Raw genomic sequence first — 19,113 nt, 5'->3', positions numbered from 1 at the left:
AGAGCAGATGCTTAATGCAGGAGCTTCCGCCTGGTTGTTGGTGTGGTCCCACCACTCATCCAGAAGCTGGGCCCATGGCTGGCAAGCGCTGCTGCTGTGGCGGTGTGAGCCTCTCCTGCCTCTGTGGCAGTGCTACCAAGCGGTGGCAGCGGCAGGCTCAGTGGGGCCGAGATGAGTGGGAGTGGTGCCTGCTTTGTGCACTACTACATCCCTTGGGTTTCAGAAACCAGCAGTCCGACATCCCCTGAGGGGTCCCGGGTTGCAAGAGGGTGCAGGTCAGGCTGAGGGCCTCTAGTGAAATAAATGAGGAATTTAAAAACTGGTATATCAGAAGAAAATTTTCCTAAACTGATGAAATTTAAGTCTTTCTTCAGATTAAAAAATCCCTTCAAATATTTTAAGATAGTATTGTAAAAAAAGGGAGAAAAATACATAATATTAATAAATCTTGGTAAAATTAGTGAATTCCAAATTGCAAAGAAAATCTAAGAGAAAGAAGAGGATCCTTACAAATGAATTCTTAGTCGTTAAAGTAGATGGTAAAGAGTTAGGATGCAATGTCTACAATTAATAAAATAATTTTATCATAGCAACACATGACGATAAAATGGAATCAGTATGTTACATAGGTACACTTCAGCAAAATAAAACAAAATAAAATAAATTAAAAGGGAAAGACCTATAAAAAGTGATGGAGAGAGAAACACCCAGTAAAATTTTATTTAAATTTAAATAGTTGCTGATATTATGATGTGGAATTTAAAATGATTATTAAGAAGGAACTCCTGAAATATGTGAGGCAAAATAATAACATGTTAATCAATGGCGAGTTAGACTTCTACATGAATTTAACAAAATATAGGAGAATGGGCAGGGAAAGTGAGTTTGTTAGAGCTCCTATTATGTAAGACTAGTGACCCAGCACATAAAATCGCAGGAGACTCGGGACGCCAGACCCTGTCATGCCATGGGACTCCCCTGAGTCCCACTGCATCACGAGACCCAGAGTCAAGTCCTGCCACTCTGTGGGACCCAGAGTCAAGTCCCCGCCCACTGCGTGCGTCTCGCTGCGCCTGCAGCCTCCTGGTGACCGGTCTTTGGTCGTTATGGCTTTAGGGCCACTGGGTTTTTATAATATAGATGGTAAGAGGTTATACATGATTGGTTTTGCAATTAAGAGGAAACATTTAAAATATATTTTTATAAATTTAAGGTACTATCTATAATACTATAAAAATAAGATAGAACTGCCCTATCACTTGAAGAAACCAAAAAGGTAAAAGAAACCTTGATCATAATAAGAAAAATTTTGGAGGAAAGAGTAGCCTAACCTTGATACTAAAACAAGGCAGGAAAAAACTAAAAGCAACCTCACCTCTGAATATAGAGGTAAAAGTTTAAGTAAAATATTTAAAACACATTGGGCTGAATTAAAATTAATAAGACAGTATAATGGACCATGATTTTTATTTCAGGAATGCAAGGTCAGATCAACAGGAGGAAATGCATTAATATAATTTCTCCCCTAATAGATTGAGGATAGAAGCATTTATGTTACTTTCTTTGATCACAAAGACTTTTAGGTTTGTTCTTCTGCAAAAGAAACTACTAGAAAATTGCTTTAAAAATGTTTTTCACAATAGCACCAAAATTATAAGTGTAAGAAATATTTGTGATCTATATGAACAAAATTTTAAAACTACATGAAAATAACTTAAAGAAAGATTTTAATTAACTGAAGACAAATATGTTGTTCCTTCTCAGAAAGAATCAATTGTGTAAAGCTAACATTTATTCCAAATTACCATATAAACTCAATGTAATTTCAGTCAAAATTACAATGGGACATTTTTTGAACTTTATAAATTGATCCTATAGGTTTTTCCTAGAAGTGTGAATATTTATAATAATCCAGGAAAATTTAGAATTCATAAAGCTATTTCACATTATGCATACTAACAATAAAACACAACTCTAATATTGATTAGTAAATTATGAGACATTGTGCAAAAAGACTACTAATTGGCTACTGGGAAATATTATGAATACTGTAGGATAATAGAAAATGGTAATGATTTTAACAATATATGGGAAATAATATATACTCAATTATGAAAAACATAACATTTGAAATATGAAGACAATTGTCAGGTGACATGCAAAACAGTGTGTTAGAGATGAAGATAACACTTCTTACTCTTAAAATGTGTGATATAGTTGATGTATCCTGTTTCAATAAAACAAAAATGAAAAAAACAGTAAGTAGGACCATAATTTATAGACTCAAAACACATTAATCAAGAGTTTATTTTTCTTCTGAAATCACATAGTTTAGAATGTTCTATTTTCATTTAAAAAGAAGTAAAGTAAATAAGTAATTGCCATGAGCATATTCTCCTTTGTAGCCACCCCGTGTCTTTAGCCATGAATCATGCTCACCTCCCATGTTCTCATGTGGATAAACTGCTACAGATAAGATCCCTCACACTTCTATGTGCATGGAATCATAACTTATGTTCTAATAGAACTGCTGTAGGAATTTGTAACAAAGATCTTTAAGTCTGTTTTGTGAGGCTGACCATTCCTGGATGTAAACTGGCCACTACAGAGACCAGGGGAAATGTTATGCTAGAGGAACTATAATTAATGCAGAGGCCAGGTCTTGGTGTATATTATATCCTCTTACAACTCTCAGATAAAACACAAAGCTCCATTAAGAGACAAAAATGGTAATGGTGAAGGAAAATAAAAATAAGAAGAAAACAATGACTTGAAATGCACATTCCAGTATTGACCCTGTCCATTCACCATACCAGAATTGCATGGTCAGCTCCATCCCCAATGTCTGCTTCTAACTTTGTCAGTGAAGAATTGTGATGAACAGAAAATCTGGCAGCTAACCAACCCCGATGCACAAGAACTTCAGCAGAAGATACTTTATTTAGCGTACTTCTCAGACATATAAAAAAGGACAATCTATTGCAATTCTTTTTGTTTTTTTTAATGAATACCTGTCTGTAAAATCACACTTTTATAATTGAAGAAAAAATTGAAATGATGTATGATTATAGGATATAGGCAGGCTATAAATAAACAATTAGTGATACATAGTTCACAATTAGTTCAGAGTATGCATACTAGATAATTGTTATTTTTCCCCTTTTTAGGTAAAACACAAAAGATAAGTAATTTAGTCTTCTATTGATTTGGGCAACCATTTTTTACTATTAAAACAAGCTTTCTAAAACACGATTTTAACTTTCATTTATTCATCACCATCTTTTATCTCATTGTCCATATTATTATGAAAAACAATTTTTTTATGATTTTTACTTCATTGGCATTAAATTAAAATTAAAAATGGCATTAAACTGGAGTAAGTCAAGCCCTTGACATTCCAGGGAAATAATCTTTCACTGTATAATAGTGTCAGTACCTTCCTCTGCTTTTTCCAGCATCCTTTTCTCTAATTTCATCCAGAAGTTACAATCCCCAGAATACAAAGTGATTGAGAGTAGAGAAAAGAGCAAGTGTTGCATTATATCCTGTATTATGCACTTACCTCGGGAAAAGTCTTGTATCCTGGTGCTGGGTGAGCAATAAGGACCATTTATGCAGTGTGCACTGGTAGAGGTAGGTTTTTTATGTACTTTCCTTATATAAAAAGTCCTACCGAACTATCCGGATCTCTATCATAGTTAAAAAGGCTGATTGGAAACAAAGTTTATTTTGTGGACAGATGACACCTATCTATCTATCTATCATCTATCTATCTATCATCATCTATCATCATTTGTCTATCTATTTAAACACAACAGAGGCTAAACACATTATAGTGAAAACATTACCCAGGCAGGTCTAGCAGCTGTAAAAAAGAGGGAACTCTTACCCTTTGGGATAGCATAGATGGACCTGGAGAATATTAAGCTAAGTGAAATAAACCAAACTGAGAAAGACAAATATCACATGATCTCACTTATTTGTGGAATCTAATGAACAAAGGAAATGAACAACAAAATAAGAACTGAAGCAAAGGAGGCCTTGAACAGACTGACATACCTTGATGTGGGGTTGGATGGGATAAGAAGAGATAAACCAAAAAACTTATATACTTATATGCATAGTCCATGGACACGGGCAATAAGGTGGTAGAGACTTGGGGTGGTGGGTAGGGGTTGGGAGGAGGGGGACAAAGGGGGAGAAAAATGGGAGATATCTGTAATACTATCAACAATAAAAATATATTAAAAAATAAAAGCAAAAGGAGTCATACATATACTGTGTATTCTTTAAAATAAAGCTTCAGATAAGAGTCTCAAGGAGGAGTAAACAGGGTAGTGTTCAACAGCATGACAAAGGATTTATGAAAAAAATTTCAATGTAAAGGTGAAGAAGAATTATTTTGAAGATTCAGAGAAAGAATATACTTCTGAAATAATTTTTTGTAAGAACTAGTGCAAAATGTTTTAGAATATTTGCCTTACTTCCCTATGGAAAGTTTAATATGGCCATTGTAAAGTAGAAACACACCAGTATTAATTATGATGTCTTTGGCTGCAAGTAACAATACATTGTTTTGTCACATAACTAGAAATATGGAGGCAGAGTAGATTCTCCTGTAGGCTCATTAGAGAGGTCAAGTTGCCATCAGTGCCTCTGTTCTTCCAACCTGAATGGGTTGGCTCTTTGTTGTCAGGCTGGTTTACCTCGTGGTCTCAAGTTCCATGTATCACACCCTCACATATTAATGTGCACATGATAGAAATGAATGACTCTTCCTAAGTATCTTTATTAAGAGAGAAAAGCATTGTGCAGAAGCTACCAGTCAACTTCTCTTCACAATGACCTCAATTAAATTACATAAATGTTCTTCAGGCAATTAGTGAAATGAAAAATCGAATAAGTAAAACTGGCTTAGACAAATTATCCAGGGAGATTATGATACCCATTATGGGGACATGCAGTGAGGAAAAGATAGGATGAAATAGTAGGTTATAGAAGGGAATTACCTAAAGTAAAAAAAAAAAAATTAAAATCCACATTGGGAACAGTAAAAAGCAGGAATAAATTTGAGAAAACTTAATTGGTGATTATAAACTAAAGCAGCTCTCCCAGTGTGCTGAATAAAAGGAATAAAATTTTAGAAAGTTAAAAAAGAAATGATATGCAAAAGCGCAGTATAAGTTATTTATGTCCTGATATATCTCTAGGGTACATTTTTTTCTCCACCCCTTTCTCTCTTTCTCCCTCCTGTTTGCCTTCCTCTCTTCTTCTCTTGTTCCTCCCTTCTTTCTTCCTTCCTTCCCTCCCAACTTCCCTTCCTTTTCCCTCTCTCCCTCCCCCTCTTTCTTTCCTCCTTTCCCCTCCCCTCTTTCTGTTTTTCTCTCTTCTCCTTCACTAATCCATTCAATCCTTTATTCATCCACCATTATTGACTACCTTCTAAATGCCTACTAAACTTGATTTTCTGTGGGAGGTGATCAGATAAAGCTGTAACTGAGCCATTATTTAATCATCCTAACAACCTCATGGGTTAGATTTATTATTCTTTTCTCCACTTAAAAAATTTCTCCATCTAAGAGGCTTAGAGACATTAAATCCTTGCGTAAGGTCACTGAGGTAGTGAATGGCAGATCAGGATCTTTTTTTCTATCTTTGCCTTCTTTCAAGTAAACCCTCTTCCTATGTGTCAGAGATAGTTCTAAACCTTATATGAAGCTCATTATACTATAGTATTCTGCATGCACACACAGATGGGAAAATCTGAGGAAGAAGAAGTATTGGTTGGTTTAAATAGAATCAACTAAACTTTAGGTGAATCCATGGATGATAAAACCTTAGTGAAATTTATGTATGAATAAGTACCATATCTTGAGTGCTATTAGGTCCAGGAATTTTTTACATTTTTGTCTCCAGATTTTACAATAATCCTACAGAGGTTTTCCCCTTTACAGACAGAAAACTGACCCTTAATTTAGAAAGATTATCTTGATGAAGATCACAGTCTAGTAAGAGGTTGGGGACTTGACTAAAGTTCTGTTTGATTTAGATTTTTTTCCACTGTACCACATGATCTTTGGAGGGTGAAGTCGGAGAAAACACCTTGATGTCACAGAGAAAAACTAATGAGGTACTCTTATTACCAGAGTAATTAGGGGGTCCAATTTCCCCGGCACTAGTGGGGTGGAGGTGGCTCTTGTGATATCTTCAGAAAAAGATTTTTCTGAGACTCCCTGGAGGACGAATGGTTTTTATTGGTGTGGAGTTATATTCCTCAGGTTTTTAAGTCCCATGTCCCTTAAATCAGTCCTGAAAAGGGTGCAGTATGGGTTCAGCAAAAGTAACGCCAACAGCATTCAGAGCTTCTGTTCAACTGCAGCCAGGGTCCAGTCCAGAATCAGTTAGTTACAGTCCATCAGTCCATCATGTGGAGTATACATGGCGATGGGTCATGTGGACATGCAGAGGAGCACATTCCCCCTGCAACAGGAGTCAGGAGTGCAGGCAAGCAGGAGAGGCGAGAGACTAGAGTGAGGGCTCCTTTGTTCAAAAGTTTAAATGTTCAGGTTTTCAGGCCCTTGCAGTGGCCACGCTATTCTGGCCACTGACTCACTACCAGGTGTGACTGACAGACAGGTCAGCACCTTCCCATGTCACAAACCTTATTGAGCATGCGTCCAAAGCACCTTTGTCCAGTCCCTATCCTCATTGATCAACAGGGAACAGAATTGGAGAGTGTTAAATTGGCAAAGGCTAGATTATATTATTTAGTCTTCCCTTTCATACTTTCTTGTGAAATAAAAATCAGGTTATTATAACAGTGTCACTCTCATACATATTCTCTTACTGAATTCTTAGCATGGACCAAGCCCCTGAACTATAGTGACCACAAATAGACAGATCCTTCCTTCATAAAAACCTTCTCTCTGGTCCTTCTAATACTAAAGACAAAGCTGTTTTTAGCCCACTGCCTATGGGAACATTTCTTACATACCTATCAATTTCAATTTACAATGGTGTCTAATAGGAGTATATTTCTGAAAATATGAATTGAAAGACAAATTTGTTTTCCTTAAAAAAAGAAATGATACGGAAAGCAGAGAATATAGACTAAAAGTACTTATTATAATAAAGCAAGGGGGAAGGGAAATGTATGAAAGGCTAATCAAAGGTTTAAGAAAGATCATTTTCACTGGGCGAAAATTGACCTGAGTCTATAAGAGTGACCCATATATTTGAGGTAAAATGAATAGTAAGAGACTCACACCTTTACATAGTTAAATCCTATAAGATTATAGTCAAGGGAATAAAAGATTAACCAAAAAGGGGGGCAAAATAATACTAGACTTGGACCTTCATTATATGGCAGTAAATTGTGAAAAATAATGTAAAATTTTTAGAAGCAAGAAAAATTTTACCCCAAAATTCTCTGTGTGTGACTATGGCCAATCTAGTTTGAAAGCAAGAGACTACTTGTATTTAAAGACTCTGAAAGTGTACTCCTTATTTTCCTTTCCTTGCAATTGAAGATATACTTAGGTGGATAATTCAAGATAGAGAAAAGTCTAGTACTGAATTTTGTTGAAGTTAAGTGGTAGAAACTGAAGATTTATATACTCATTTAAGATGCCATTCAAATATAAAGACAATAGAATTTTCTTAAACATAAGACTTACAAATTCTTCCAGGAAAAAAAAGACATTCTTTAGTTCCTTTAAGAATCTAAGAATAGTAAACTTGTAATATAAAAGGATGGGCTGTAAGATATAAAGCAACCTAATTTGATGAACTATAAATATCTATGGCAGCATGATTATTGAATTGAATGAAAAATATAAAATTAATTATTGAAAATGGTGTTTTATATAGTAAAACAATCCTATATAATAAGGAGGTAATATGCAAATTGACCATTATGCCCTTGCACAAGATGGCCACCACCATTTGGGCCCAAGATGGCCTCCTCCATGTCATCAAAAGATGGTTGACACAAGATGACTGGCAGGAGAGGGCAGTTGTGGGCGATCAGGCCAGCAGGGGAGGTCAGTTGGGCGGGGGGGGGGACCAGGCTGGGAGGGGAGGGAAGTTGGGGATGACTGGGCCTTCAGGGGAGAGAGGGCAGTTGGGGGTGATTGGGCCAGCATGGGAGCAGTTAGGCATCAATAAGGCTGGCAGGGGAGTGGTTAGGGGGTGATCAGGCTGGCAGACAGAAGCAGTTAGGGACAATCAGGCAGGCAGGCAGGTGAGTGGTTGGGAGCCAGCAGTCCCAGATTGTGAGAGGGATGTCTGACTGCCGGTTAGGCCCGATCCCACAATCGGACATCCCCCGAGGGGTCCCAGATTGGAGAGGGTTCAGGCTGGGCTGAGGGACACCCCCCCCCCCCCAGTGCACGAATTTCATGTACTGGGCCTCTAGTATAAAATAATAAGCTAGGTCCATAACTCTTATTTAAAAAATAAAAACTGCCGAACCGGTTTGGCTCTGTGGATAGAGCGTCGGCCTGCGGACTCAAGGGTCCCGGGTTCGATTCCGGTCAAGGGCATGTACCCTGGTTGCGGGTACATCCCCAGTGGGGGGCGTGAAGGAGGCAGCTGATCGATCTCTCTCATCAGTGTTTCTAACTCTCTATCCCCCTCCCTTCTTCTCTGTAAAAAATCAATAAAATATATTTAAAAAAATAAATAAATAATAAAAACTAAGATGTGAGTAGGAAAAGAATATCATGGCAGTGATAAATTCCTTTAGCAAACAAGTGACTCAAAGGTCATCATTTCTTTTTGTCTGTGGAAAACAGAAAACACAGATTTAGAAATATATTAGAAATGTTATCACTGGTAAAATTAAGAAAAATAAATAATTTCCCAACTTATTATAAAATAAAACAAAAAATAGGTATTAACAAAAATAATAATTCATTTTTAATTAGAAGTGTATGGAAACATATCAAACTAGAACATATTAAGAAATATAATACCAATTATTTTAGTAATTGTTATAAATATAAAGTTTAAAAAATTGTCTCTGTGCTGCTTAGAAGAACACTTCAAAGTTTGACTTCAAGAAGATAGACCAAGGTAGACCAGAAAGTCAGAAACAAAAGAAGAGATTCAATTACTGATATCAGACAAAATATTCAAATAAAAAATAATTAAAGGAGATTGAATGGTATTTTACATTGATTGATAATGTTTTCTACTATAAAACAGAATAAAAATTTAAAGCATCCTATAGAGACATTTGCCCCCAAAATGATGATTAATACAAAAGCATAATTAATAAAGAAGTACAAATGGCTAATATACATATCAAAACTCTTCTCCCTCATTGAGAGTCAAATGAATGCAAATAAAAATAACAAGGTATTATTTTTTTCCCTTAAGTTGCAAAATATTAAGTAATTGTGATAACTCATTTGAGAATTTCATGGGAAGACATTCTCTTATATGTACATTGAATCAAACTATGGAAAGCAGAAAATTAATGTGAATAGAGGCATTTCTTATATCTTACCCCAAATCATATAAAGTAATAAATGCTAAGGCAAAATCAGAAAAACTAACTAGTACTTATATGTGCAATAATATTCATCACATACATCATTTTTTTACCAATGAGAAAAATAAAATGGATTAGGGCTAAATAACTTTTTGGAATCATGCATTGGAATGCAAAGTGAGAGGCAGAATCCATATAGTATATGAAATCCCCTGGTTAAAACATAAAAGAGATAGATGCTCAGCCGGTGTGGCTCCATGGTTGAGTGTCAACCCATAAACCAGGAGGTCACCAATTTGATTCCTGATTCGGGCACATGCCTGAGGTTGCAGGCTCGATCCCCAGTAGGAGGCTTGCAGGAGGCAGCCAACTGATGTTTCTCTTTCATCATTGATATTTCTCTCTTTCTATTTCATCCTCATCATTTATATATATATATGATATTCATCACCCTTTATTTATAACTGTGAAAAATAGGAAACAAGTATCACAGAAGAAAAGGATGTGATATATATATATATCTATATCTCCTATCTAATAAAAGAGAAACATGGTAATTAGCATACGACCGCTACCCTTCCCATTGGCTAATCAGGGCAATATGCAAATTAACTGCCAGCCAAGATGGCGGCCGGCAGCCAGGCAGCTGACGAGAACAGGGAGGCTTGCTTGCTTCAGTGACGGAGGGAGCCAAGCTTCCCCGCCTGCCTTGCCAGCCTCTCAGCTGCACTCTAAGCAACATTGTAACAAATATAGAAGCTAAACAAAACCCGGGCTTCAGCCAACAGGACCGCAACATTGTTTCAAATACAGAAGGGTAAACAAAGGCCAGAAACCTGCTTTCAGCAGCGGAGGTCTCATAGCTGGAGCCGAGCCTCAGAGCTAAAGCTGGCCCAGAATTAAAAAAAAGGAAAAAAGGACAGGTTGGGAGCTTCAGTCACCTGCCAGCCTGAAAATGGCCCTCAGCCCCTCACCCAGGCTGGCCAGGCACCCCAGTGGGGACCCCCACCCTAAAGGGTGTGTGACCAGCTGCAAACAGCCATCATCCCCTCACCCAGGCTGGCCAGGCACCTAAGCAGGGCCCCCACCCTGAAGGGGGTGTGACTAGATGCAAACAGCCATCATCCCCTCACCCAGGCTGGCCAGGCACCCAAGCGGGACCCCCACCCTGATCCAGGACACCCTTCAGGGCAAACCAGCCGGCCCCCACCCGTGCACCAGGCTACTATCCTATATAGTAAAAGGGTAATATGCCTCCCAGCACCGGGATCAGCGTGACAGGGGGCAGCGACCAAACCCCCTGATCGCCCTGCGGCTCTGTGTGTGACAGGGGGCGTGGCCACAACCTCCCTATCCGCCCTGCTCTGTTCCTGACAGGGGGGAGCTCCTCAACCCCCTGATCAACCCTGCTCTGTGCGTGACTGGGGGGAGCTCCCCAACCCCCTGATTGCCCTGCGACTCTGTGTGTGACAGGGTGCGGCACCCCAAACCCCTTATTGGCCCTGCCCTGAGTGTGACAGTGGCGGCACCCCAACCCCCTGATCCGCCCTGCAATGTGTGTGACAGGGGGCGGTGCCCCAACTACCCTATCGGCCCTGCTCTGTGAGTGACAGGGGGGAGCTCCCCAACCCCCCAATCGGCCCTGCTCTGAGCCCTACCAGGGGCTGCCCCTAGGGATTGGGCCTGTCCTCTGCCTCCCGAGAGCAGGCCTAAGCCAGCAGATCATTATCTCCTGAGGGGTTCCAGACTGCGAGAGGGCACAGGCCAGGCAGAGGGACCTCCCCCCCCCCCCCTGAGTGCACAAATTTTTGTGCACCGGGCCTCTAGTATATATATATATATATATGATGTGGTATTATATAATTTTTAAAAAGAGGTCTTTGAAGAGTTATCAGTGCATTGCAAAATGTTTGTGAATTGATGTTAAAGTCAAGAACGCCTGATGAATAATTGAGTTGTCAATGTTATCATGACTATGGAAAAGTACATTTAAAACTTCAGAGAGAAAAACCTGCCAAAGTAGTAATCGCACTTCACTTGCGAGATAAATTATAGGTGGATTCTTTTCTGGTTTCTAAGACCTCTCTGTGTGCTCTAAATTTCCTATTTGCAACATGTATTATTTTAATAAAGAAAGATATCAGTAATTGGAAAAAAGGAAAAAGGGCTTTTTCCCCCCACTTCCAATTTAACTCATTTTTTAGGTGAACTCAAAGACTGTGGTGTTTTGTAATAGAATCTCTAGTTCTTTCTCTGCCCCAGATGTCATTTTTCTGAGACTGGAGGTTGAAAAGCTTTATATCTTCACACTATCTCTTTGCCTATTTTGGTTTTCAATTTCCTCCCAACCATGTTTGCTCTCCTTTTGCCCCTTTGGGGATGATCCTCCTGGTTGGAGAAGATGAAAGCTAATTCAGAAGTTAGTTTATTAGTCTTGTTTGCTTTTTGTCATTTGTTAGCATTTTACTATCTGTTAAGCGCAGACAACCTTCTCTGAGTTTAGCAAAAGGGTCCCACACTTTGCCTTCAGAAACTTACTTTGAGTATTCAACCTCCTTTTCAGAGATCCACACCAACCTTCCAATTTATTCTGTAGTTTTATGTCTCTTTTCCCTCCTTGAGTCCACTTTCCATATTCCTTTAAAATCTGAGCCTATGAAAGAGTGTCCTTTGCAATACATAGGGTTTTGTATCTGTGGCCCTTTAACCACGGTCAGTCCCCTTCTCCATCAGACACCCTTTAGACCACACGTGCAGGTCACAGTTGCTAACTGCTTTTCCCTCTCTGGATAGCTTCTCCTTTTTGTCAGCTGTTTTTGGTGCCATGCTCTTTTCCCTGACTCAGTGTTTAACCATGGTTCACAAATTCAAATCCTGCAGTGGCCCAGCTGGAGAGGCTGGGGTGTACCTTCAGACAGAGCACCCATTACTCGTTCACCTCTAACTGTGCCTTACAGGATTGACAGCCCACTGTGGTAACATATTTTTTTTTTATTTTTATTTTTTAAAGAATGCCGAAAATCCAAAATGTGGGTGTGTGTAGTTACAAATGTGTGTGATGCAAAAGACAAACTATTTTGCTTGTTTCCCAACAGTGTCCTCTTCTCTGCCCTGGGATATTTTTTGATCATATATTAAGAATTTACTTGTATTGAATAACAAGATCTACATGGTCCTCAGTCATATCACATGGTTAAGGACATAAACCAGCTCTGGCAACATGAGTTCTCAGGTGTTCGATCATTATGGGCCCCTTAACTTCTCTCCCACACTATGGTCACTTCCTCTTCTACTCCAGAGTCCACTCATTTCTTTATACTTTAGCTTTGCCCTTGCCTCTGCCCTGACCGTGCACCTGAGACCTGTTGACTGAATTTTGGTTCCTTCATTTTCACATTTGGTCCTTCCCAAGGACGTGTCTTTAAATTATCTTCTGGTGCTTCCTTTTCTTGACTACTGCAGGTTCCTACACCAACCCTGGCCCCAATGCCAGATGACCTGGATGGTGTCATAAATAAATATCACTGACACCAGTGAAGGGAGGATGTCTCCTGAAAACTTCATTCACAATCACCTTGTCTGCATTTTTTTTTTAAAGAAAGCTTTCCTGAAAGCTAAGGTACATACATTTATTGAATATCGTTATTGTGCACTGTCTTGAATGCTTTACAAGTAATAACTCACAGGAACGCAATGAATTGAGTAGTTTTATTATTCCTATTTACAGAGGAGGAAACAAAGTTATATGGTGATTTAAGCACATGCCCAAGGCTATCCAGCTAGAATCAGAGGTAGAAGTTGAACCCATCACGTTTGAGCTCCAGAGGTATACCCTTAATAACTAAACAACATTATCTCCCTTCTTACATAGTTATAAACTCAAAGATGACACAATAATTTTCTCCCCAGGTTCTCATCACTTCTACTGTTGTCATCAGTTCTCATTGTTAATCAGAATTAGGTGCCAACAATATTTCCTCTCATTGTCTTTATGACCTTCTGCCTTTTGAGCAATGAAACTATTAGCAGGGCATGCCAAGAACTTTTTGATGCTCTACCTTTAGCAGAATAAGGCTTCCAGCAGCTATATTGATGGTTGAAGCACTTTATCTTGCCTCAACACCAGTGTTGTCATTTATTGATCATTTACTTTATATCTCAAAGCTCTGAAGGGTGCTTCTAAGACAGCATCAATATATACAATTTAAAGCCAGATCATATACTTTCACTTTATAAATTGTAAATTTCCATCCAGGTAATACTGTGCTTATATACAATGTTATTTCCCTTCCCTTTTACTTCTAAGTCTCTCTGACTGACCTCATAGTCTCACTCAAGACTTAAACTAAAATTTCTATTTCTGTGATTTGAACATCTTTATTTCTGGGTCCATGGTGAACCCCCGCCTGCAAACAACCATGTGCAAGCGACTCCTGGACATCTCCACACTCAGGCATGTCAAATGCAACATGTTCACACCTGAACTTGTAATCTCTCCCCTGTAACTGCTCCTTCTTTTATCCCAAGTTTGCCAGCTACCTACTTCTTCCAGCTAAAACCATTGGCCCTATTTCTCTGCTCATCTTCACAAGAAAACACAATAAAACAGTTTTAGGTAATCATGACACCCATTTTCACTTCTCACACACCATTCCTTGCTCAAGTAGAGTTTAGTCCTCACCCCTGAAACTGAAACTGTTCCAGTGAGCATCACCAATGACTTCAGAATTGGTGCATCCAGCGGCCAATTTTCTGCCCTCATCTCCATTACCTCTTAGGCACATTTGATGCAATAATTCACTTCTTTACCTCTTGGGTATTATGATACCACTGTCTCCTGAATTTCTTATTCTCATACAGGTTCCTATGCTCAGGCCTTTTAGCTGACTTTTCCTTGGATTGACCTATAAATATTGAAAGTTCCCAGAACTGAGTCCTTCACTGTATTAGTTTTTTATTGCTGCCATAAAAAAAATCTTAGTGGCTTAAGACAGCATACATTTATTACCTTATTGTTCAGAAGTCTGAAGCAAGTCTCCCTGGACTAAAAATCAAGGTATCATCCAGACTATGTTCCTTTTTGCAAGTTCTCAAAGAGAACTATTTTTTTTCTATATTCCAGCTTCTAGAGGCTGCCTGCATTCCAGCTTGTTCACCTCTTCCAGTCTTTAAAGCCAGCGAAGTCAAATCTCTCTCTAAACCTACTTTTGAGTCACATCTCCCTCAGCCAACAGCCAAGAAAAGCTTCTCACCTTAAATGCCCTGCTGCCTTACCTGGATAATTAAGGACCTTCTTCCCATCTCATGGTCCTGAACTTAATTGCATCTGCAAAGTCCCTTTTGTCATGTAAGGTAACATATTCACAGGTTCTGTGGATTAGGACCTGAAAGTCTGTGGAGGCCCATTATTCTACCTACAATACTAACCTTCTTCCCTTTCCTTTAAGAGGAAGATCCTCTGACTTTCACAGTTTTAAATGCCATCTGTGTGGTGATGACACCCATATTTATACCCCCAGACCTGGCTTCTCTGAGATTTCAACTCATATATCCAAATGCCTGCTTAATTTACACTCTTCCCAGCCTTTCTTCCCCAAATCTTCATTATTTCCACAAATGGCACCATTGCATTTCCAGATCAAGAACTAAATTTGGTAGTCAGATCTGACTTCTTTCTTTCTTTTATCCCTGATTCTACTCATCAGAAGATCCTGTGACATAATCCCTAACTTACTTAATTCCCTATTTCCACTGCTGCTATCCTAGACCAAGACACAGTGTGACTACCTTCCTAAATCCACTTGCTACTTCTCTCTTGATCCACTAGCATTCATTTACCTAGTATTTAAATTTTGTTTTCCACAATTCACAATATTTTAAAATAGTAAATTGGATTATGGTATCTCTCTGTTTAACCCCATCCAATGGCTCCCCACCACACTTAGAAAGAGTATGCTATAAAGCTCTTCATGTCTTACCTGTGACTTCATTTTCTATCACTCTTTTTCTCTATCATACCACCAGTCTATTCCTAGAGCATGCTAAACGTCTTTCCTGCCTTATGACCTTTGCACTCTATCTGGAACCCTCATTCACAGATCCTGACACAGTCAGCTGATCATTGTTATTAGGTCTTGGCTGGAGGCTTTCCCTGACCCCATCATTCTTCACTTCCACTCTCATTCTCTGTCCTGAGTCTCTTTAATTCCTAGTCACCAGTCATTATCTAAAGTTATCTTGTTTACTTATTCATATCAACTTCACTGAAATAAGTTACATAAAATGTAACACACATATTTTATGTGCACAGTTTTATGAGTTTGGACAAATACATATAGCTAAATAACCTTAATGAAGAAGTAGAACATGTTGATCACCCCAGAAAACTCACAAATGCTACTGGGTAGCCAAGCCTCCAACTCCCACCCCAGGTTGCCTTTCATCTGATTTCTTATAGTCATTGATCTCATCAGTTTTCTTGTTCTAGAGCATTTCTGTCATCTAGAAGTATACTGAGAACCTCTTAGGTAATTTAAAATTTTTTAGTGGCACATATAGCATTGTTCTAGAGCTCTATCATGTCTGTTTCTCTTTGCAAAACATTACTCCTTGTATCAGGACATTTTTTCCTGAATGAGTAGTATTTCATTTTATGAAAATATAAAAATGTGTTTATTCATTCTTCTATTGATATTGCATTGTTTGCAGATTTTAGCTGTTTTGAAAAAAGCTCCTATGAACCTCATGGACAAGTCTTTTTGCATGCATGTTTTAATTTCTTTCAAATGGTACAGTAAGTTAATATTTAACTTTATAAGAAATGACCCTCCCGGCTGGTGTGGCTCAGTGGTTGAGCATCAACCTATGAACCTGGAGGTTCGATTCCTGGGCATGTGTGGGCTAGATCCCCAGTAGAGCTCATGCAGGAGGAAGCCCATCAATTATTCTCATCATTGATGTTTCTATCTCTATCTGTCCCTCTCCCTTTTTCTCTGAAAGCTATAACAAATTATTTTTTTAAAAAACTTAAATAAAAAGGAACAGCCCAATTGCTTTCTTAAGTGTTCACACCATTTTGCATTGTGTCCAGTTATGGATGAGTTCTGGCTGCTCCACATTCTCAGCAATGCTTAGAATTCTGTATTTTTGTTGTTGTTATTGTTGTTTTAGCCATTCTAGTTGTGTCCTATTTTGTTTTTTGCACTTTACTAATGACTAATAATGTTGAGTATCTTTTCAAGTACTTATTGGTCATTTGTGTATCTTCTTTTGTATAGTCTGTTGCAATTTTTTTTTTTCTTTTTAAAAAGTAAATTTTCTTCTAATTGTTAAATTGTAAGACTTCCTTACATATGCTGTATATGAGTCCCTTGTCATATATATGTGCTGCAAATATGTTTTCCCTTACTGTTGTGTGGCTTTTAATTTTCTTAATAATGTCTTCTGAAGAACAGAAGTTTTTAATTTTGACAAAGTTCAATTTACATTTTTTCTTTTTATGGTTATTGCTTTTGTGTTCTCTTTGCAAAATTTTTGCCAACTCATGGAATCAAAGAATTTGTCCAATGTTTTCTTGTAAAATTTTATAATTGCAGCTTTTATGTTCAACTTCTCTCATAATCTCTTTTTCTTTCTCACCTCTTCCTTTTGTTCCTTCTTTCTTTTCTCTCTTGTCCCTCTCATCTATTCCTGTGAAAGGTAGAGCACTTTGATCTCTACCTTTAGTTTCTCCCTTATTTCTCTTCTTTTTTAAGTCCAGACAACAAAACAAAGGTTAGTAATGCCAAAACCCCCAAAAGATGTTTCCCCTTTTGAAAGGCAGAAGGTAGAATGGGAGGAGGGGAGGATTATATATGCTTCTACTTTTTTTTTCTTTTACCTCTTTTGCACAAGAAATGACAAGTCCATTTCAGAAGGGGCAGTGCTTAGAGAGCAGGGGGCACTGGCAGCTGTGAGCAGATGGTGAAAAGTTGGATGATAAAGGAAGAAGATGTAGATATCGTGGAGAGACATTTACTCCAGCTTACACTCAACAACCCCAAGAGAAAAGATGGGAAGTTAACATCTGAAACATCTATATTATTTGTAGATTGTTTTTATATACGATTCATTTTGGCCATGGCCAGGGCAGACTAAACTGATGCATTAAACTTTTTTTTTAAGTAACATTACAATTACAGAATGAATGTCTTATGTTTTACCCTCTTTTGATAGGATCTCCAGCTAACCTCCAAGTCTCCCAATTTATCTTGTAGAACCCCAGGAAGTCAACTCATTCACAGGGTTCACAGGCCCAGTCCTCAGGGACATAATATTTTCTTATTTGTGCTATGCTAGCTCTGCCTTGGTTTGGTAATGTTTGTTGCCTTTGGAATCCTTTAAAAGTGCTCTCATTACTATTCATACCATTTCCCACTGCGGCTTGCCAGAACAACGCTGTGCCAACATCACATTGTTCTGAAGCGGTTCTGTTCTGCCAAAAAATATTGCTGTGCCACTGATGCGCCAGTTCTCCTGACATAGCAAGATCAGCCTACATTTTCTGCTAAACTTGGAAGAACTCCTCTTCCTAACCTCTGTGTTATAGTCCTGCCTATGGTCCTGCAGTAGTTTATCATCAACTTCCAGTTCAGAAAAACAGCTCTTTCCACCTGACTTACAGCTTTCTCTCCCCAGACAGTATGCCTTTACTCAGAAACTGTGGTCCATCAGTTCTCTCCTCCGCCCCACCCCCCGCTGGGGGTCCAGGTTGGGAGAATAAGTTGAAGATTCCTCTTTCCTTAGGAAGCATTCTTTGCCAGAGAGGCCCTCAGCACCAAGGGCTTCCTCTCCTCCTTTCATTCATGCTCAGTCATTCCAGCTCATATTTAACTGAACTGTTTTTAAAGCTGCATGCAGTTTTCATTCTGTCATGTGGAATCAGTTGCCATCAACTAATTAATTCCTTTTATTTTCTTGTAAACTACTGAGTTAGATGATTTATGGTATTGTTTTGGGTAGATAACTGGCTCAGGTGAACTCTCAATGACAACTGTAGACAGTATTCTAGTTGTACTGGGTAAATAGTGCCACCTAAAGAATGATGCAGCCCTTCCTTCCTTCCTTCCTTCCTTCCTTCCTTCCTTCCTTCCTTCCTTCCTTCCTTCCTTCCTTCCTTCCTTCCTTTTTAGTTTCTCTCTTCTCTAAATAAGTCATTTGCTGAAGGCAGCAGAATTCCACATTAGCCTTGTCAGCTATATGAATGGTTAACATGGTTGCCTCAGTATGGAGTCATCCACCACCTCGTGAGTTGCATTTTCCTTGGTTGGTGATGGAAAACTCCCATATGCTAGAATCTGTGGGTCATCACTATTGTCAAAGCTGGAGGAAGTCAGTGTTTCTTCTGAGGTTCAATTTGACCCTCTATCACATTTTGCTCAATCTTCTTTCATGATCACACTTCCCTTCCCACCCCCACCCCACAAGGAGGTTTTTTACTTTTGTTTCCCTAATCACCTTCCCCACCCCCTGTGATATTTTAGTACAACACCTATACCATTTATTTGTTTATCACCATGGCCCTCCGAACATTGTAACAACTAAGGTATTTTTTTACCCCTCCTAGGAAACATTTTTAC

The sequence above is a fragment of the Myotis myotis genome, unplaced genomic scaffold (genome assembly GCF_014108235.1).
Source record: "Myotis myotis isolate mMyoMyo1 unplaced genomic scaffold, mMyoMyo1.p scaffold_m19_p_2, whole genome shotgun sequence".
Lineage (NCBI taxonomy): Eukaryota > Metazoa > Chordata > Mammalia > Chiroptera > Vespertilionidae > Myotis > Myotis myotis.
Note: the sequence above shows the minus strand (reverse complement) of the source record.